A 23,078-nucleotide genomic window follows, 5' to 3' on the forward strand; every position below is an offset into this window, starting at 1 on the left:
CAGTGAGGATACAAACATAAAAAGAAGTGGCTGAGTCAAAGTGCTAATTAATCAGCTCACGGATCAGAAGGAGCAGAACATTCCAATTGGCTGTTGCTTTCTATGGAAAAGAACTTTGGAGGGCGAAAGGAAGCAAACTTCTACATGAAAAGGAGGAAAGATAAAAGAAAGGCAGTGTGCAGAAAAGGAACAGTGGAATGAGGACTGCAGTAGAGATTGAGCTTCCAAAGGTGAACAACAGCTGTTCTGACATCACAAAAGAGAAGGGCAAAGAATTTATTAATTGAACATCTACTGATACTGGTGTTAAACGGGATCATTTACTTCATGAGCATTTACTACTATCAGCAACTTTGTTGAGTGTTTATTTTAAATTTACATATGAATTGAGGCTCTTAAGGGTTGATTAATTTGCCCAAATGTCATATATAGCAAGTGAATTTGCAACTGAGGCCTTGTGATCTAAGTGTCCACATTCAGGCTACTGCACACACACCCTTACCTCACGTCCCAAGAAGAGGAACTAGAACTTCTGGCCTCAGCATAAAATCGTTCTGCCTGATTGTGCTAGCATAAAGCGGTCCATTGGAGTTCAAGTGGGATTTGCCCAAATGGGTGTCTGTACTTCAATGGCTCTGAAGCAGACACCCACACGACATTTTGAAAGGACATCAATCAATATAGTCCATGGGTTTAAGGTACAAAGTGAAGAAAAATTATTTTACCTGTCCTCACAATGAAGATAACCTTCAATATAAATTCAGTTGACTCTATTTGTAAATTCAGGCAAATGTGTTATCAGTTTTAAAGTGCTTTTAATAAATAGAATTACAGAAAAAAAAGAAAGAAAAGAAATGTAAACCATTTAAATAACCAAATGTAGGTATTTATTCAAAATAGCACATTCTCTTTTGATGTCAAGTAAGATGATTTATTTTTTTAATATTTTTTTGTCTGTAAGTATTATATCTTGTAGTTCATGGACAATTTATAATAGGATTGTCCGCAGGAGGACACTTAAATTTATTTTCCCAATAATGCTATTTGTGTACAGGGTTTTGGAGCTTCCCCCATCTATCCAGAGTTTTTCTATCAATAAATACCTCTTACAGGATAGGAAAATTTACAAGGAACAAAGCTCATCTGCCACTGTTTTCCTTAAGGAAAACATATAGATGCACAAGGACCAGGTTTTTTGGAGCGCAGTAGTCTGTTGACCTGTGACATGGACAGGTAGATAGATAGATGGATGGAAAGAAGGAAAGGAAGGAGTGGAGGTAGGAAGGAAGGAAGGAAAGAAGAGAAGAGAAGAGAGGATAAAAGAGAGAGAAGAGAGAGAGGGAGAGAGAGAAGGAAGGAAGGAAGGGGGGAAGGAAGGAAGAAAGAGAGAGAGAAAAAAAGAAGAGAAAAGAAAAAAGAAGAGAGAAGAGAGAGAGGGAGGGAGGGAAAGAAGGAAGGAAGGAAGAAAAAAGGAAAGGGAAGGATAGAGAGAAGAAAGGAAGGAGAGAGGGAGCAAAGAAGGAAGGAAGAAAAAAGGTAATGCTATGCTCTAGAAGAATAAAACATTTTTTAAATAACTAGACTTTGTGTGGATTAGCGAGGGTATGCTTAAGGGCCACTGTGCTTTATGTAGCATACAAAGTAGTGACCAGCAGTCTGATGAGATGAGTTCTATTCCTTGCCACGAACTTTACAGCCTTAAACAAGTCTCTTAACCTTATGCACTTCCTTTTCGAACTTGAAAATCTTAATGTAGAGGAAAGCATGTTGACATGGTCTAAGCATGAGAGAATGTAGACATTTGAGAAGACCTGAAATGGTTAAAGGCATGGCCAGACTTGGGAAAGGCTTGTTGGGGCCACATGTTTTCCCAGTGTGTGACCTGCAGGCACACACCTGGGCTCGGTCAGGTTACACCTCACTCCTTCCCACCCCCAGGTCAGGCCCTGGTTGATGATAGATCCAGGCCCCTCCTTAATTAAGTATACCAATCACCTAAAGCAACAAGAGGGTATTAGGGAATATTGGATGTCACTCAGTCTCTCTTTAGACTTCCTTTCCCTTTAATTATTTCAAAAGAAAAACACTAACTTTAAAAAAAAAGTCAGAAATAACATAAGCAAAACCCCTTAAAGGAATAGATATCTGTAAAGATTAAGAAATGACTGCCTGGAGTTTTAACTGCCCTATATTTGCTGCTAAATTTAATGTTAGGTTGAATTTAGGCAGCTCTGTATTATCTTCTTTGCCCCTACTGATAGCTCATTCAGAGAACATCAATGATCAGTCACCATGTGTTTCCTAAAACAAAAGTTTGAAAATTCTTATTTGATTTTTTCTTACAATCATTTTATTGTTGTTGTTGTCCCTTAAATCTAAGGAGCTAGAACATACTTAAAAACATTACTGCTGCTTTCCTACTCAAGGAGTGCTTTTCTTCAGAAAGGTCCTGCAATCACCAATGGTTTGGGGAATTAACCACATCAAAGAGAAAGAAGGGAGCCTTTCATTTGTCCAATGGGATATGCAGGCAGGTGGGACAAACTCTCTCTCCAGCTACAAGTTTGATAAGACAATTACAAATTTACAATCTATCATACGCAAAGTATGTCCTGAGGATTTCAGTAGAACAGAGGCTTTGCCTTCTCCCATTTTGGAAAATACAACTCAGGAGATAAACTAATGTAACTTTTTTTTTTAAGTTGGTCACTATGAGTCTACACAAATCTCCTTTGTCCTCTCTTGTTTCATTTCATAGATGAATATTCCATCACAGCATTACTGAATGGTGTGTACAATATCAGGTCTAGAGTATCACTTAACACATTTCCTTATCCGAATTTCTTATCAGCCCCTTGATATCTCTACTGTGAATAATATCCCCATGAAAAAACAAATGCTCAGGGAAGTTAGGACTTGCTCAAGCCCACAGGGTGAAACCCACTCTAATCTCAAAAAGTCTGTTTTCTTGCTAGTATAGAATCCACAAAAGTGAAGTCTGACTTCAGTAACTTCTAGAGCAATCCACTTAGTGCTTTGCCCTTTCCAGTGACTTTCTATTTCCCTAGTCACTGCCAGCTCAGCCCTATTGGCTAATGTATTTACTTCTGAATTTTTACCACGATGCATCATTTGTGACAGTTTTATTTCCCATTCTCTATTCTTCCTCTCTTTTCAATATGATAATTATCCAATCTCTATAACTGTACAGATATCACTACATGATAATAGCATATTTACCCAAGTCATGTTTTATATTTTTGCAGTTCAGCAGAGTTCTCCTAAATAAAAATATTAACCTAATGAATTTACTGTTTGTGAGGATTTCAAAACACATTGGTTTGATAACCTAGAAAAAGTAAACTGATTCCTTGAAAAACACATTCTGCCAAAATTCACTCAGGAAGAAATAGATTATCTGAATAGACCTAAACTTATTTTAAAAATTGAATCAATAATTAATAACCTTCCCAAACAGAAAACACAATGTCCAGATGGGCTCACTGGTGAATTCTACCAAATATTTAAGGAAGATATTACACCAATTCTTTACAATCTTTTCAGGGGACAGAAGAGGTAATACTTCTTAACTCATCTGTGAGGGCACTATTGTCCTAATACCAAAGCCAGAAAAAGACATACAAGAAAAAAAAAACTAATGACCAATATTTCTTATGATCATGGATGCAAAAATCCTAAACAAAACATTAGCAAATTCAAATTTAAAAAGGTATAAAAGGAGTTATACACCACAACCAAGTAAGGTTTATCCCAGATATAAAAAACTAGTTCAAAATAGAAAATCAATTTTGTAATCCATTCACATTAACAGATTAAAAATAAAATCACATGATTATATCAACAGATGTAGAAGGAGCATTTGACAAAATGCAGCACTCATTCATGACAAAAAGTTTAAGTAAAATAAAAATAGAAAGGAAAGGAACATTCTCAACTTGATAAAGATTACAGAAGAAATCTACAGCTAACATCTTACTTAATGGTCAGAAACTGAAAGCTTTTCTGCTAAGATTAGATATAAGACAAAGATATATACTTTCACCGCTCCTTTCTGACATCATAGTAGAAATCTTTGCTAATGCAGTAAGGCAAGAAAAGGAAATAATAATATACAGATTGGGAAGGGAGACATAAAACTAGCTTTGTTCACAGATGACATTATTGCCTATCTAGAAAATCCAAAAGAATCAACAACAACAGCAAAAACCCTCATGGAACTAATAAACAATTATAGTGGCTTTGCATGATATAAAAGCCAACTGCTTTCCTATATACAAATAATGAACTACTGGTTAGTTCTTTAGAACTTAAAAAGACAATATCAATGACATTAGTACCCCCCAAAATGAAATTCTTAGGTATAAATCATAAAAATATATACAAGATGTATATGAAGAAAACCATAAAACTTTGGTGAATGAAATAAAAAAATAGCTAAATAAATGGTGACATATTCCATATTTACAGATAAGAACACTAGATTTAGAATTTAGAATAGACTAGACTAGAATTTAGAATACTTCAAATGTGGTATTGTCAAGATTCTAATTCCTCCCAAATGGATCTATAGATTTATTGTAATTCTAATTAAAATCCCAGCAAGGTATTAGTGGATATTAACAAATTGATTTTAAACTTTATATGGAGGGGTAAAGACTCAAAATAGCCAAAACAATATTGAAGGAGAAGAACAAAGTTGGAGAACTAATATTACCTGACACACTATAAGGCTTACTAGAAAGACTTAACTATAAAGCTATAGTAATGAAGAGAGTACTCAAGACATAGGCAGTAATCTCTTCAACATCAGCCTTAGCAACATTTTTTTGGATATGTTTCCTCAGGTGAGGGAAACAAAAGCAAAAATACACTATTGGGGTTACACCAAACTAAAAAGGTTTTGCATGACAAAGAAAACCACCAATGAAACAAAACAAAACAAAAAGAAACCTATTAAATGGGAGAAGATATTGCAAATGTTAGATCTGATAAGGGGTTAATATCCAAAATATATTAAGAAAACTCATACAACTCAACACACACACACAAAAAATATCTGATTAACAAATGGTCAGATGACCTGAAGAGGCATTTTTCCAAGAAGATGGAATGGCCAACAGACACATGAAAATATGCTCAACATCACTAGTCATCAAGGAAATGATGAGATACCACCTTACACCTGTCGGAATGACTAGTATCAAAAAGGCAAGGAATAACAGGTGGTGGTGAGGATGTGGAGAAAAGGGAACCCTCATGCTCTGTTGGTGAGGATGTAAATGGTGCAACCACTGTGGAACACAGTATGGGGGTTCCTTGAAAAATTAAAAATGGAAATACCATATGATTCAGTAATTCCACTACTGGGTATTTACCCAAAGAAAACAAAAACACTAAAGTGAAAAGATATATCCAAACCTATGTTTATTGCAGTATTATTTATAATAGCCAAAATATGGAAGCAACCTAAGGGTCCATTAATAGATGAATGCATAAAGAAGAAGTGTTATGTATGTATACAATGGAATATTAGTCATAAAAAAGGAATGAAATCTTGCCATTTGTGACAACATGAATGGACCTATAGGGTATCATGCTAAGTGAAATAAGTCAGAGAAAGACAAATACCATATGATTTCACTTATATGTGAAATCTAAACAAATACATACAGAGAACAAACTGGTAGTTGCTGGATGCACGGTAGGTGGGAGATGGGTAAAATGGGTGAAGATATTCAGAGGTACAAACTTCCGGGTAGAAAATAAGTCATGGGGATGAAAAGTATACTGAATATAGTCAGTAATATTGTAATAATGTTGTATGTAGCTAGTAACTACACCTACCGTGGTAAGCACTGTGTAATGTATAGAATTGTTAAATCACTATATTGTCCACCTGAAACCAATACAACACCGTATGCCAACTATATTTCAATACCAATTTTTTTAAATTGGTGATTTCTAGTCATAGAAAAAAAAACAATAGTTTACAAGGTTGCTAAGTTGTATATCCTCCACAGAAAGAATAAATTTGAAAAAAATGAGGACAAGAATTGAGTACATGAAGTTCAGAAAATCAGAGCCTAATATCTTTTTGAAGATCTTGGTTTTCCCTAGGGTAAGTATTTTCACAGATAGGAAATGCCAATGAGCCAACCACTCTACAAGAGAGATGTAGAGTTTTTTGCCTCAACTATTAATATTACAGCTTCAAATTAAGTTCACCACATTTAAAGTGAACTTGATTTTACATCTTTCTTAGTCCTTATAATGAAAGTTACAGTTTCAGTGAACAGGTTCTGTTAAACCCTAAACTTCACTGGTGTAATTAAGACTCATTTGAAGTAGAATTAACTTTGACATGTGGCAGGAGAGGCTATAGTTAATTCTTATTTCTTATTACTTCCTAACCTCAGATGTGTCAAGATGTGTACCTGGGATGGAGCAAGGGGGCCAAGTGTTCTCCCCCACTTTGTAAACACATCTTTTCCCAGATTCAAATTTCCCCTCAAGAGTGAGCCCCTGAGCCCCTGGCCCACTCTATACATTCTCTTGATAATTTAAGAATTATCCAACTTCAGGACTGGATGGATCCTCAGAAGCCATGGAGCTCAACTTCCCTTCAAGTATAGAAGTTCTCTCTGTGTCTACAGAAAACCTCTCTAGAAGGGGAATAGGAATATTAACATAAATTTATTTCTCTAATCAAGGAGTAGAATTCCCCTTAGACAGGTACATTTAGTCCTGCCTCATGTCTTGGAAGATATTGGGAATTATCTAAACTTAAGGTAAAAAATCAACTTCACTTCTAAGAATAGCAGTAAGGTAACTGGGAGATGACTTTCCAAAGAAAGAGGGAAGGAAATAGGCTAAGGGCAAGCTGAATGAAGTTTCCAGTAATCAATTTTTTAAAAATCAACAAATGATTTGTTCTTTTATCTAAAGCACAAACAAATAAATGTGAACTTCTAGTTAATAGAACTTTTCAAGTTATTGGAGTCTTGTTTTAGCTTTTTTAAAAAATATTCATAAACTGTTTTTCTTTCTAATTATAGCAGTATTATATGTCTACTGTAGATAATTTGGAAAACATAGAAAACAGTGAAAAAGAAATAAAATGTATCCATTATCTTTTTATCCACTCAGAATTACATGTCCGTAATATTTTGAATTTTTCTTTCATCTTCCTCACATGTGTTTATGCATACGTATTGATTTTATAGAATTAGGGGCATAAGGACATAGGAGCATATTGTGTTACATACATTACCTGCTTTTTTCACTGAAAGTAATTTCATACATAATTCTTAATATCATTTCATATCATCAAGGAGGGATATTACTGGCTAGATATTATACAACAATAAAAATGCAGGTCACCTGATTTCTGTTACATAGAGAGTAGCAACATTTTACTTCAACTGGGGAATGTTGAATTCATTAAACATTGTTAATGAAAACTTTTGGCAGGGTTGGGGGTAGAGTTAATATCCTCCCCTGCATTATATACCAAAATAAATCACTGGCAATTTAGGTTAAATGTAAAAAGTGAAACGCAAAAATTTTCTAAACATGCAGCAAAGCATAGAACAAAAGACTGTTAAGTTACAACTTAAGGAATTTCTATTTAACAAAATATAAAATCTTAATCAAATTAGGAAAAGTATTTGCAACATTTACAATAGCCAATGTATGTAAATATTTAATACATAAATATAAGTAACAGATAAAAATAATTAAAAATTAGAGAAGGATGAATACTCTAAAGAAAAATTCAAAAATCACATTGAGGCAAATTTGAGAAAGGAAAATACAAAATATTCAACTTTATTAGCAATCAAAGATGTACCTCTCACATGCCATTTTCTATTCTTTATTGATTTTCTTTTCATCAAATCAAAAAATCAACTGATATCATATATATTAATAATGTTGTTTATATTGTATACTTTTCTCCCAATGCATTATAAGCAGCCGTGTTATGTTCTTGCTTACGGTTGTATATGCCCAGTAACAGGCTCATGTCAGATATATGTAGCAGTCAACTCCTGCTGCATAACAAATCTCAAACTTTCAGTGGTCTGCAGCAATAAACATTTATTTTTTGTTCATGGCTTTCTGAGTCAGCTAGGATGGTTTGGCTTCATGTTAAATGTTTGCTGGGGTAGGCTTACCCCACGTGTGGCCCATCCTCTTCTTGGGACCAACAGGTCAGGCGGGCCATCTGCCTCTTCTGAGGATGGTGTAACTACAAGGAAGCATAACCAGCCCCAAAATGTCATTTCAAATCTTTCTTGCCTCATATCTTCTAACTTCACATAGACCAAAGGAAGTCACACTGCAAAGTCCAAAGCCAAAGGAAGGGAAGTATATTCTACCTTTTGTGAAAGTGCATTGCAAAGGTATATAGCAGACTAGGGGTATAGGTCGGATCAAGAATTGGGGCCACATCTTCTTTATGGAATATTATGCAGCCATCAAAAAACACGAAATCTTGCCATTTGCGATGACATGGATGGAACTGGAGGGTGTTATGCTAAGCTAAATAAGTCAATCAGAGAAGGACATGTATCATATGACCTCACTGATATGAGGAATTCTTAATCTCAGGAAACAAACTGAGGGTTGCTGGAGTGGGGGGTGGGGTGGGAGGGATGGGGTGACTGGGTGATAGACACTGGGGATGGTATGTGCTAAGGTGAGTGCTGTGAATTGTGTAAGACTGTTGAATCACAGACCTGTACCTCTGAAACAAATAATACATTATATGTTAAAAAAAAAAAAAAAAAAAGAAGAAGAAGAAGATAGTAGGAAGGGAAAAATGAAGGGGGGGAAATCGGAGGGGGAGACGAACCATGAGAGACTATGGACTCCGAGAAACAAACTGAGGGTTCTAGAGGGGAGGGGGGTGGGGGGATGGGTTAGCCTGGTGATGGGTATTGAGGAGGGCACGTTCTGCATGGAGCACTGGGTGTTATACGCAAACAATGAATCATGGAACACTACATCAAAAACTAATGATGTAATGTATGGTGATTAACATAACCTAATAAAATAAAATTAAAAAAAAGAATTGGGGCCAATAATCCTCCCCAGAATTGTATGTATGTATATATATAAAACATAAATATAAAACATTTATATGTATAATATGATATGTATTTATATATAACATAAAACAAAATGGAGATATCACTTTCATCTATCAATTATCAATAAACTTGATTACAATAGGCAAAGTTAGTAAGAATATGGAAAAGTGAGATTTATATCCTTTGGCCATGAAATTAACATTATAAATATAACCTGAGACGCACTCAAAAATTTATTTCCATGGGTGTTCATTACAGTATTATTTATATTAGAGAAAAATTGAAATCAATCTACTCTTACCCTGAGATAGCGGTTTCTTTTCTTCCTGTAATTTTACCTACAAAAGCCAACATTTCTCATTATTGCAAGTGATAGCTTGCAACTTTGGCCAAATAAAGAGAAATGCACTTGGGGCGCCTGGGTGGCTCAGTTGGTTAAGCGACTGCCTTCGGCTCAGGTCATGATCCCGGAGTCCCAGGATCGAGTCCCACATCGGGCTCCCTGCTCGGCGGGGAGTCTGCTTCTCCCTCTGACCCTCCCCCCTCTCATGCTCTCTGTATCTCATTCTCTCTCTCAAATAAATAAATAAAATTAAAAAAAAAAAAAAAAGAGAGAAATGCACTTTTCCCTATTAAATCTTCTATAACTATTTGAGTTCATTAACTAAAAAACATCACTTATTGAGTATCTACTAAATTTTAGGAATTAATTAGTCATATTTCTCCTGCCCATGAATTGCTCAGATAAACAGCAGAGGGCTTTAGAGTGTGAATGGATTTTAAAAAGTGCAATGATAAGTGTCCATGCCACATCTTAAAAGGTCCAGATGGAAGACAACTAACTCAGCTGGAAGAATCAGTGCAGATCCCATAAAGAGGAAGAGTAAAATTTTAGGCTTTGGGTCTAAGCGTTAGAAGAACAGAAAACCTTACCAAGAGTTCATCAGTATCAGTACCTCTGAAAATGCCAAAATTACTTTAATGTCTGTGTCCGTGGCTTTTGATTGATGTCTCTACCCCACTTCTAGAAAAAGAAGTGGGTGCCTTCTTCTAGGTCCAAAGCCTCCAGAAAAAAAAAAAAAAAAAAAAAAAAAAAAAAAAAATATATATATATATATATATTGAAAAATTGGCTTTGATAAGCAACCCAAAAGGGAACAGTGATAGATTTCAGGCTACCTGATAAGCTATGGAAAGCCTATTTTTTGTGGTGCTTACTCTGACTTCTGATTTTAGGTCCTGGTTTTAGTTTCTACTCTACAATCCCAAATGAAGTTCTACAGGAGGGAGAGAGAAGGGCTGGGACGATGTATTCACTTACCAGGGGTGGTTGGAAAAGAAACTAATTATAATTTAATAGTCTTCCTTTATTGCATAATATCCAAAATGTAAACTCAAGGAACACATTGTCTCCCAAAGGCCACTGTTACAGGAAGAAGGCCGTCAAGTAGGTGGCATGGCAAAAGGCCCTGGGAGACTTGTATGCCTTATATTTATTTTGCTTATCCACATATTAATTTGTTTAAGAAATATTGCAGCAAATACTGGACAGCTTGACCCCTTAGTTTCTTTTAAATGGTTTAGGAGCTTAAACAAATTGCTAACACCAGAGAAATATTGACAGGGAGAATGGTAAGCCATCTTCAAATCAAAGCCCACTGTGCCCTTGTTTAATTGGTTAGAAACACTGCATTCAAGACATAGAAGTCTGCCCTTCGATCTCTATCACACAGGACTCAAAAGACCAGGTCAGGAATTGAGTGCATCAGAAATTGTCCTTCTGCCCTAAACGTATAAATAAATGGAGACTCACAGAAACCAAACAACCCACCACTTCTTTTTATCACATTTGAGTAAAAAGGAGCTCCGAGGAGGGGGGCTGGGACCCCTGATTTGAACAGCATCAGCAAAAAGCAACTCATCTTTATCTGGAATTAACTACAAATTCAATTAGAATAAAAACCTTCGCCCACCTCGTGGAAAGGATTTTACACAAAGGAAACCAGATGTTTCAACAACATTGAGAGTGCTTTGCCTAGCGGCCCAAGGAATTTTCCATCTTGTAAGCCCAATCGCTGGTGAAAGTTACACAGATCCAGCGTCCTTAACTCGCAAAACGGCTTCCATTTCCTGGGCTCCTTTAATTAGATTTACTTCCTTAACCAAAGTAAGATTGGGTTGAAATAATGGTGGGGAGGAGGGGAGGGACTCAGCGGAACTTGGGTGGGCAAGTTTAGAGAAGGTGGAAGGGTAAGGGGCGGAGGTCTCTTTGGGGGTTCTTTCACAGATGAATCTTTTCTTATTGATTGTGAGCTTATTCAGTTGGGAAAAAAAATAGTGATAACATTAATCACTAGGGTTGTGCTAAGATCATACCTTAGTTCTATTTTCAGCTTTGAACAGATTATAGGACAATGGAGCATAAATGGAAAATGGAAGAGATTTAGAACAGACACATGTTATGTGGCATTTTTTTTTTTTTTTCACATGAGGGTAATAAACGTGGGGGACAGACAGTCTGTGAGGAAAGGTTGTAAAGGAAGAGACCCCAGAATCACTCATACCACACATAGGAAATACAGCACTAGCACCAAAGGAGTTGCTGAAGGCTTAAGTGACCTCTGCTTGGTTTATGGAGTCTTGAATTTGTATTTTTTAAGCCTGTCTTAATTTGTATTGAACCAGAATAGAGAGTGAGCCTGGGAGTCAAATGTATGCTTTTGCAAAAGAGAAAGTGAATTATAAAGGCTAAAATACAAGTGACCACGCTTTCAGAGCTATGTCTGTCACTAAATTAGACAAAACAAACCCATGTGGGGCTCAGTTTCCACTTTTTTCCATAGTATGGTGTTCAAATATGTCCTATCTTTGTTCAGACTTTTTGCATTATAAGAGTTTCCTAACAGCTATTTCTAGTCCTTTTCACCCTATTGTGGAGTAATTCTTCCCCCAAATACAGTAAGAATGAGTTTCCTAAAGTACAAATCTGGTGAGGAGAGCCTCTTGTTTAAAATGGTTAAGGTTGGGATGCCTGGGTGGCTCAGTCAGTTAAGTGTCTACCTTCCACTCAGGTCATGATCCCAGGATCCTGGGATTGAGCCCCATATCAGGCTCTCTGCTTAGCGGGAAGTCTGCTTCTCCCTCTGCAGCTCCCCCTGCTTGTGGTCTCTCTCTCTCTCTCTCTCTGTCTCTCTCTCACAAATAAATAAAATCTTAAAAAATGATGGTTAAAGTTCCCCATCTTCTTAAGAAAAACTATGCTAGCTCCTTACTCTTTACAAAGCCTCCTCCACTTTTCTGGATCATTTCCTGTTGCCACCCTCAATCCACTTCCTCGAATGTGTTATACCCTTCCTGACTCACCCTTGCCATTCCATCTATTTTCAAGCTTACTGACTTCATGCCTCCTGTGTACTCGGATACTTGTATAGGCAGTGGGAACAGACTGATGTACAAAAGAAGCAGAATCTCTGACATCATAGGCTGATCTTCTAGAGGGGGAATAGGGACTAAAAGCACATGAGCCAGTAAGTACATATGTGCGTATGAAGAGTACCATGAAGATAACCAAAGATGCAAAAGAACATAAGAGGGTGCTCAGTCCCAGTGTCAGGGGAGGTCTGTCCACAAAGCTAATGATGACCTGAGGAGAAATAAGACCTGGACTAGAAGGGTTGTAGTACACATGGTGATAAACCAGATGGTCAGGTGTGAGCTCTACATGGTAGGTGGAGCCCATAGGGTATCACCATCATTATACATAATATTCCTGGTTTCCAGAACGCTAAGTCCCCTTCTATGTATTGGTTACATCAAATTTGGCCAGAACAGTTCCTTCACTACACACCACGGGAGTTTGTTACATGCTTGGCCCCTGCAGGCATCTGAGTATGCCACTTTCTCTACGTACCCTGAAGACTCCACAGTGAAGTGCTTCCTCCTCTGTTCCCAGGCTACCTTCATGCCCCTTTTGTCATGTACCATTTTCCCATTGTTATTCTTCTCATGTGTGGCTCTCCAGATTATATTTGACTCATCTTCCTATCCCTAGGGTTTAACGCAGGTCCTTACAATTAGTGGGTGTTAAGTCATTGTTGAATAAGTGATGAAATGAATTAATGAATGAACACATGAGGAAATAAACAAATAAATGAAATTTTAGTAATGTAGTCTCAAGGGCAAATACCCAAAAATAGAAAAGTTCCATTCAAAATGCAGAGTATTTATCCCTTTGTTAATTAAATATCTCTTTGGTAGCCTACATTAACATTGCTGTATGTTCTCAGTAGATCACTCATGTGATCACTAGTTCTTTTTCTTGTGGTACTTGAAGAGTTGGGAAACACTTTTAGAATTGTTATTATGTTGTCATTTTATCCTGACTACGCATAGTGAAATAAATAGGCAGGTAACATTGCTCCTATTTACCTGACAGGGAAGTAGGCTCAGAGTGACTGAACACTCCTGTCTGGGACTGCAGAAGATTCAAGTGCCATAGTCTATTTTTTTTTTAAATTTAAGTCCACAGTAATTGAGCTGTTGATTATAAGTCATGCAGAACTTTTTTTAATTATTTTTTTAATTTTAGGATGATTTTCAATTTACATGCAATTATAAGAAATAATACAGAGCGACACTTTACCCAGTTTCCCCCAATGGTAGCATCTTGCAAAATAATAGTACAATGTAACAAGCAGGATATTTATTTTATTTTTATTTATTTATTTATTGGGGGGGTGGCAAAGGGAGAGAGAGAATCTTAAGCAGGCTCCATGCCCAGTGCAGAGCCTGACACAGGGCTCTAGCTCAAGACCCTGAGATCATGATCTGAGGTGAAATCAAGAGTCAGATGCTTAACTGACTGACCCACCCAGGTGCCCCAACAAACAAGATATTAACATTGATACAGTAAAGATACAGAACATTTCTACCATCACGAAAATCCTTCATATTGCCCTTTTGTAGCCACACCTACATCCTTCCACCCTCCCTCCTCCTTAACACCTGCTCTGTTCTCCATTTCTGTAATTTTGTTATTTCAATAATGTTATATAAATGGAATTAAACAGTATGTAACATTTTGAGATTGACTTTTGCCACTCACTATAATTTTCTGGAGATTCATACAGGCCATCATCACATGTATTAACAATTAGTTCCTTTTTATTGTTATGCATGTACCATAGTTTCTTTAACCATTTACCCGTTGAAGGATACCTGAATTGTATCCAATTGCTGGCTATTGCATATAAATGTGTTATAAACATTCATGTACAAGTTTTTGTGTGAACATACATTTTTATTAAACTTATATAAATGCCCAGGAGTACAACTGCTAGATCATATGGTAGTTGAATATTTAGTTTTTTAAGAAAATGTCAAACTGTTTTCCAGAGTTATTGTACCATTTTACTTTCCCATAAGCAATATATGAACAATCCAGTTTCTCTGCATGCTTATCAGCATTTGGTATTTTCATTATTGCTTATTTTAGCCATTCAGATGTGTAGAATGTGATTATATCTCACTGTGGTTTTAATTTGTATCTCTCTAATGGCTAATGATGGAAAACATTGTTTCTTGTGCTAATTTTTTAACTGTTGAGTTTTGATGGTTCTTTATATATTCTAGATACCAATCATTTGTTGGATATGTGCTTTGCAAATTTTTTTCCCAGTGTGTGGCTTGTCTTTTAATGTTCTTAATAGGTTGTTGCTGAACAAATATTTTTCTCATCACTATTTTACTCTGTCCCACAATTTGTTGAGGTTTGTTTTATGGCCATCTTAGTACATGCTCTGTGAGCACTTGGAAAGAATACACATTATGCTCTTGTTACATGAAGGGTTCTATACATGTCCATTGGATCCTTTTGGTTGATAATGTTTTTCTATACCCTGAGTGATTTCCTGTTCAGGTGTTCTATTAGTGTCAAGAAAGAGATCCAACTCTCCAATTATAATTGTGAATTTACCTATTTGTCTTCCAATTTTATCAGTTGATGTTTCATATATTTTTTAACTCTGTCATTTGGTGAATACTCGTTTAGGATTCCAAGTCTACCTTGTGTATTGGCCCTTTTATCACTAAGTAGCCTAATGTTTACATGATACATCTTTTTTCTCCCTTTTACTTCAACCTATCTATATCTTTATATTTAAAGGATGTTTCTTATAGACAGCATATAGCTCGGTTATGTTTTTTTTTTTAATCCATCCACCAATCTGTTTTTAATTGTTATATTTACACCTTTTACATTTCATGTAATCAGGGATCTTTTAGAGCTTAAGTGTGGCATCAATTTATTTTTTGTTTTCTGTTTTTTTCTTTTTCCTTTGTTTTATTTGTTCTGCTTTCCAATAAGTTATTGACATTTTTGTAATTCCATTTTTATTTATTATGCATTTTTGAGTGTGTCTCTTTGCATAACTTTCTCAATGGTTGCCCTAGGTATTACATCTTATATTCATAAATTATCACAATTTACCCTTATAGTCTTTTTACCCATGTGAGTGAAGTGTAGAAGACCGACCACTAAGTCACCATTTATTAAAACAGTTGTCTTAAATAATTCTTCTATATATAATCAGAACCACGTGAGACAGTTACACTTTTTGCTTCAACTCTCAAACATAATTTAGAAAAATCAAGAGGAGGGGTGCCTGGGTGGCTCAGTCGTTAAGCGTCTGCCTTCGACTCAGGTCATGATCCCAGGGTCCTGGGATCGAGCCCCGCATCGGGCTCCCTGCTCAGCGGGAAGCCTGCTTCTCCCTCTCCCACTCCCCCTGCTTGTGTTGCCTCTCTCGCTGTGTCTCTCTCTGTCAAATAAATAAATAAAATCTTTAAAAAAAAAAAAAAAGAAAAAAAGAAAAATCAAGAGAAGAAAAACCAATTGTATTTACCCATATTTTGCTTACTGTATTTTTCTTCCTTTGTGAAGATCCCAAATTTCTTCTTTTATCATGTCCTTTCTGTTTAGAGAATTTCCTCAGCCATTGTTTTAGGGTAGGTCTACAGGCAATATATCTTCTTGGTTTTCTTTTAAATGAGACTATCTTGATTTTCCTTCATTCCTAAAAGATATTTCGCTAAATATTGGATTTGAAGTTGACAGTTTTTTCCTTGAAAAATGTTGTGCCACTTTCTCGTGACCTCTCTGATTTCTGATTTAAAATCCAGTCATTTGAATTATTTTTGCTCCTATAAGTAAGGCTATCTTTTTTTTTTTTTTTTTTTTCCCCCACTCTTTTGAGGTTGCTTTTGTCTTTAGTTCTCAGAAGTTTGACTATGCTGTGTCTTGGTAAGTATTTCTTTGAATTTATCTTGTTTCGAATTTACTCAGCTTCTTAAATCTGTATGTTCATGTCTTTAGGGAGATCTCAGCCATTATTTCTTACAGGACATTTTTAGGCCTAACCTATTCTTTCTTTCTAGGCTTCTGGTAATGCAAATATTAGAGCTTTTGTAATTGTCCCAGAGGTCCTTGAGGTTCTATTCATTTTTCTTTTTAATCTATTTTCTCTTGGCTGTTCATTTTAGGCAGTTTATATAGTGCAATCTTACAGTTCACTGATATTTCCCACTGTCTTCTTCATTCAGTGGTTGAACCCTGTACATTGAGTTTTTTTGTTTTTGTATATTTTTTCAGCTTAAAAATTTTCCATTTGGTTCATTTTTATATCTTTTAATTTTTGCTTTGACTTCCTATTTCTTTGTTGAAGCTCAATATTTTTTTCATTAGTTTCAAGAATGTTTGTAGTTGCTCACTGGAACATTTTTATAATAGCTACTTTAAAATCTTGGTCAGATAATTCTAACATCTGTGTTATTTTGATGTTAGTATATATTTATTGTCTTTTTTTCATTCAGTTTGGGTTCTTCCTTGTTCTTGGTGTGATGAGTGATTTTTGATTGAATACCGAACATTTGGGTAGCCTGTTATGAGACTCTGGATCTTATTTAAACCTTCTCTTTTAACTGGCTTCCTCTGACACTATTCTGGTAGAAGAATGGTGATGTGTTCCTTCATTACTGCCAGATGGGGGTAGAAATTCAGCTTCCCCACTTGGCTTCTGTTGACATCTGAGAGGGCGAATGTTACTCATTACTGTTGGGTGGGCGTGGCTGTTCCAGTTCCCCATTAGACCTTCAACGATATTTCCCTGTACTGGATGGGTAGGAGTGCCTTGTTACTGCTCTGCATATGACCTCCACCAACATCACAGGGGTGGGGGCTCTTTACTGTGGCAGGGATGAAAGTCCTAACTCCCTACTTAGCCTTGTCTGACATTATCCAGTTATTTTTTGTGGTGTTTGCTAGAGTAGAATGGTTATTGTCCAAATGTTTGCTAGGTTGCCCTTTTCCTGGTCCTTTTGGCTAGAGAAAACAGGCTTCCATTGGGTCTCCTCTTGTCAGTGTCTATTACTATTTTTGAGTTGTTGGCTTTTTTAACTCCAGGCCTAATATATGTGAGGAAAAACAAAAACTCCGAAAACTCACCATCGTGTCATTCCTTGGGTCTTGAGATCCCTGGCTGGTCTGCCTTCCTCTCTTCAACTTTTTGAGCCTTCTTATATTTTTTTTTATATATAATTTCCAGAATTTTCTCTGTACATAGCAGGAAGAGAAAAAAAAGTAGGTGTACTCTACATTTCACAGGATTTTGAAAAAGAACAAAAGTAATGATCATAATACTATTTAATGAGAAGACAATCTAATTATTGTATTGCCACCATTTATCTTTAGGGGAAAATTCTTTTTCCATACTGATATAGAAGCTTAATCTTAATCAACATTTTCATTTTTAAAAACTAACATATTAGTTATGGCAAAACTAAAAATTTACCAAGAGCCTAAAGAAGTAATTCTGAGTCCTGTTTTTGCACTAACATAATTATTGCCCCGGACACCTCGTGAAGCTATAGGGAGAACCTGGTAGATGGTGGATCAGCAATTTTTAACCTTTAATTTCCCTCTTTATATAACTGCATAACAGCACTTAGTTCAGAAGCTGTTAAGACTAATTTACATCTCCCTGGACCTATAAACTTCAAAAAGTGCTCTTATTCTAAGCCCCAAAATAATACCATAAGTGAAGGAATCTAAGAATGCCTCTAAGAATGCATCTGATGATCATCCCAACCACAAAATTCAATCTATTTTGTTGTTGCTGGTACTTATTTTTTTCACAGACTTAATGCTTCTTCCCAATGCAGAATGGCAAAAGGATCTAATGCAAATTTAATACAGAATGTTTTAACATGTGGCAGGACGACGGGGTGATGGTGAAAAGGTCAGTTAACCAATGGGTTGGTTTATCATGATGGCACGAACAAATTATTTTCAATGATTCTCACACTAAATTTTCCAGATGTTTTGGCCATGTGCCAAGATAATTAATATTGCTAATCCACTGGCTGGAATCAAGTTGGCAAGCTAATACACAGAATTAGAAATCGGAACTCTGGGTTGGGTTGTTGGTAAGCCATGTGCCTTATGTTTAAATGAAACGTGATTGTCTCATCGCTGACCCAGACCAAAGATTTGCTGAGATACTTGAGATGATTACTCATCTTTCATCCTCAGAAAGTAAATCTAAGAAGAAAAGATGCCATATTTTTGTTTAATTTTTATGCCCAGGAGAGTTCTCTTTATATTCATGACAAATTTTATGTTTAACGCTTCTGTCCCTTAGAGATTTTCAGTGGAAAAGTTTAAAAGATAGACATTTATTTTGAGTGGAGAAAAAAATATATATGTCTATATAATACATACATATATATTTCTCAAAAAATTAAAAATAGATTTGCAGACTTTGCTGAGGCATTAAAAAGATTCAAATTTTCAACTACCAACAAATTACCCAATTTATTGATATGTGTGTTGTTCTTGCTTCTAAATATAGCAATGCTGCTTGAAATGCTCATGGTATGCATTTGCTTTAAGTGACTCTACCCTATAAAATTCATAGATGACACTGCATATGCTTTCTGAGTTTGTTTTAAACTAGAAAATGTGCATCCCACGCCCACCTACGTGGCACACAGAAAAAGTCTAGACATCAGGATAAAGCAACTAAATTGGGATTAAAAAAAAACTTGCCTTTTGGACACAGTTTGGCACACCACCACCCTAGATCTTATGCAGTCTCATTTCCCCTTGCACAGACCCACTGACAAGAGGGTATTACAATTTTTGCTGACACCAGTGACCTGGCATCGCTGATTTATTCCCTGCTTCGGTTTACAGAGGAATAAACCGGTAATTAATTATATATCAGAACATGAGAATCGACCTGGCAATAATGTACAGGCTAAGAACGCTCTATTTACATATGTAGGTTATTTAAAATATGTCTTGTTAAATAAATATTTAAAATACCTCCTTATTTAGCTTATAAACTGTTTGGACGGAGGCTGCAATGTGATTCGTTGCAGAATGTTCCAAAGAGTGAAAGAGTTGCCATCGAGTCTCATCTCTGCCTGACCTGCAAAATCTCCTGCCGGTGCATGTCAGGGCATACAGCAAGCATCCTTCAGGAAAACAACAACATAAACTCTCTATCTTGCCCCTGAAATATATAATATTGCTAGAAACATGATCCTCGAAAAATCATAAAACTTACCTTTATCTTGAGAACACGTATGGAGAACAGAGACCTAGACATAAATTAACCGCAGTCCACACGACCACTTCAGAGACAGGAGGTAAGCAGACAGGAAGTAAGAGAAACAGATGATTTTACAACAAAATATTCTCCCCAACTGTGGGTCACCCTTCCTGTGTCAATGTCCAGAATTATTTTTAAAGGAGAGGATGATAAAATACAGCACGAGGGTTTTCCACATCTCTCAAATCAGTAGTCAGAATTTCAGAACAACCCTAATAATAAGCACACGTGTGACAAGACCAACAGTGTGGGAGGACAGACCCTTTGTACCTTGCGGGAGGGCCGTGCTCAAAATCAGGCGGGGGGCCGAGCTCACCCTACAATTTGGTTTTGGTGCTCTGAAAGTTAGCTTTTTCCTGAAGGATCTCTCTGTGTACCTGAAACTGCCGGATTCTCTCCAGAGCGCGTTTGTTCTCTGCGGAAGGGAATCACAAACATATCAACTCCGGGCCCACCAGGGGGCGCAGTTCACCAGCACAAAACAGCCCTTCCCCAAAGGAAGCCGCTGAAGGCGCCTTTTGCTCTCCCATTTACCCAGCTGACAACGACCCTGATTTTTATCGGTTCTACTAGATGTGGCACTCTCATACCTAATCCTGATTTCATATTGTCTCATCTCATGCTGGGGGGCTACGTGTGGCTCAGTCATGGACGCATATGCACGCAGCTGATTTTGCAGTGGGACTTGAAAATTACTCCTTGTGATTTATAGAAATTCCTTGGTTCATTATGGGAAATAATTTCGTCCCTGCTTCCACGCCAGCTTTGGTGGACAAAACTGATAGATGTATCAAGCTACTTATTCTGTATTTATTCTACCACAAGGATGGAATTAGGAACCTGATCTTTAACGTGATGTGAGTTTGTGAGAGAAAGACAGACAGACAGACTCCCACAGGTCTTGAAGCCAGGCATCTACCACAGCTTGCTGATACCAAGCCCTTTGGCCGGAGCCCTGTGGCTGGGAAGGAAAACGGCTGTCAGAGAAAGGCCCCTGTTGATGATAAGCCCTTTGTGTGCAAGCTCAGACTTCACCACCAGCCTGTCCAAACAAAACAGCTGTGGAACTTAGTGGACCTGTGTGTGGATAGGAAACTCCAAGCCTGCTGAGGAGAAAAGACAATCTGAAGGGTATTCTCCACGTTAATGTGCTTTGCAAATGGCTTCAGAATCTATGGAAGGAATTGCCCTAGGGGAACCAAGTTTTACTTTTCATAAGGGTCTGTTGCTTGGGTTCCTTATCTTAAACCTTTCAGGCACTTCAGTTTCTACTCTGCTCATGGTCCCCCTGCAATTAAGACATAAGCTCTGAGTCAACAGGGTTGGTATCACTTGGGAACTTGTTAGAAATGCAGAACCTCAGGCCTCATCCCAAACCCCCTGAGTCAGAATCTGCCTTTAACAAAACCCCTTGGTGTTTGGAGTGCACGTTGGTAGTTGAACCTCTACTCACAGGGACCCCTGTCTTGGGATAGGTCTGCTTTTGTTAGAATGCAGATAGGATTCTCATAGAGGCGTCCTTCTAAGTAGGATGCATAGGTGTCGAGATTATTACATGGCCCCATGTTATATGCACCCAACCCTTGGGGCAGCAGCATGAGAAGAGAGAATTCAGTCTTTAAGGTAAAAGCCAACCAAACAACAACCCTCAGCTTCCAATCTTAGCTCCAGCATTTACAGCTCTTACTTTCTTCATTGTACCTCAGAGGTATTAACTCCACTGTGAAGGGTAAATGAACACCCGACACTCGGAAGATTCAGCGGACATTTTTCTTTCCCTTCTGAATTGAGTTTCCAATCTATGAATGTTATCCAGTGATTTGGTTATTAATTTTTTTCCCTCTTACAATTATTTTTTTCCTGCTAGTTTTTTGCTTGTTTTATTACTTATGAATAAAACACAGGTAAAGAAATATGGAATCTCAAGTCAGCCCACATATTTACTCATTAGTCGCCTTGTTGAGTGATTTTGGAGAAGGAGAAAATTCAAAGAACTACAACAGTGAAGTCCTGAGACCTGTCCTTAACACTGTCGTATCGAGGATATCAAGGATAATCGAAGGCGGGGAATCATTCTAGAGAAAGGAATAGAAAATACCCACTGAAAATACCTAAAAATGAGAAAGGAACAAACACATCTGTTACTACTATCACAGCATTGTCACAGCTGGATGGATTTAGTGACAGGTATTTGTGTTGTCGTATTATGACATATTGTCTATATTTCTTTGAAGAATGGGACTAAAGGAGCAGTATTCTACATTGCTCATTTTCTTTCTGGTCCTTTATATTATTCCTTGGCAAACTCTGTAATGTGATACACTGAATTTTGGCACAAATTCATTAGAAGGTAAAACCCACCTAGGTATCAACTGCTTGGTGACCAAATTGGATGTCATTTCTTCTGAAGAAAAAAATCAGTTATGGAAGAATTACAATAGGGGGTTTATTTCCTGTCAGAGTAGAGGTTTCACATGGCAAACTGAGAGGAAGAGTGGTCTGAATCTGATGTCTCAGTTTTGCTCAGGCCTGACGAACCAGGGTATCCAGATCCTTCCTACAAAGAAGAGCTCTTGCAGCCCCTCAGGAAGGCCCCCGGTCAGGGTGGGAGGGATGGAGGGATACCACCACCCGGCAAAATGTGAACATGAACACTTTGGGAGGTAGGGGGAGGGGGGGTGGTTGACTTGCAGCAAGGGAACCCATCTCCGGAGAGTTTTTGACAGCTTCCCCCAAGATCTTCTGTCCTACCCTTCCAGATGGCCTTCCTCATACTGCTTCTTTAGGATCTCCCGCTCAGTCTTCAAAGGAAATAGCTACATTCCAAAGAATGAACTAAAGAGAAGTATACACTTCTGATTCCAGACTCACTTCAAAGCAACCTATAGATTTAATAAAATATAAACGACACGGTTATTTACTCCCCTTCCCTAAACTGACCTCATTGTTTAATTCTATAGGCCACATAATTTCATTAATATTCTATTTCTATGCCAGGTCATCACATTTAATGTATTTGAACTTCTAGACATCCAATGGGACATTCAAAGAGAGTCAATGAAATGCCCCCTCCCCCCCCAATTTCTATTGCAAGCTTCTGGGAGAGGGAATGCTGAATTATCATAAGAATGTCTGATTTAGTAGAATTTCATCTTGACCAGGAATGAAGATCATAGGCAGAGGGAGGGAGATGGTCCTCATCCCTCATCCTATTTTAGACTCGCGGCCAATAACAAAAAAGAGTAGCCATCCCCACCCCACCCCCAAGCCTGATAGGAGAACAGGGTCTACCAGG

At 37.2% G+C, this 23,078-nt stretch overlaps 1 long non-coding RNA gene across 3 annotated transcripts; it reads right to left on the reverse strand.

Moving 5' to 3' along the window:
• Positions 1-7,779: 7,779 nt before the first annotated feature.
• LOC118541384 (uncharacterized) lies at positions 7,780-20,165 on the reverse strand. 3 transcript variants are annotated; one of them, XR_013450118.1, is made up of 5 exons: positions 19,739-20,165; positions 17,614-17,721; positions 13,024-13,160; positions 10,070-10,176; positions 7,780-8,269 (listed from the first exon to the last, which is right to left on the reverse strand). It is a non-coding gene; the product is annotated as an uncharacterized LOC118541384 (long non-coding RNA). The 3 variants fall into 3 exon arrangements; XR_013450117.1 differs by having other exon boundaries at positions 10,047-10,176; XR_004920088.2 differs by lacking the exon at positions 13,024-13,160 and having other exon boundaries at positions 10,047-10,176.
• Positions 20,166-23,078: the final 2,913 nt, after the last annotated feature.

Source organism: Halichoerus grypus, chromosome 8, assembly GCF_964656455.1.
Source record: "Halichoerus grypus chromosome 8, mHalGry1.hap1.1, whole genome shotgun sequence".
In the NCBI taxonomy this organism is placed as follows: Eukaryota; Metazoa; Chordata; class Mammalia; order Carnivora; family Phocidae; genus Halichoerus; species Halichoerus grypus.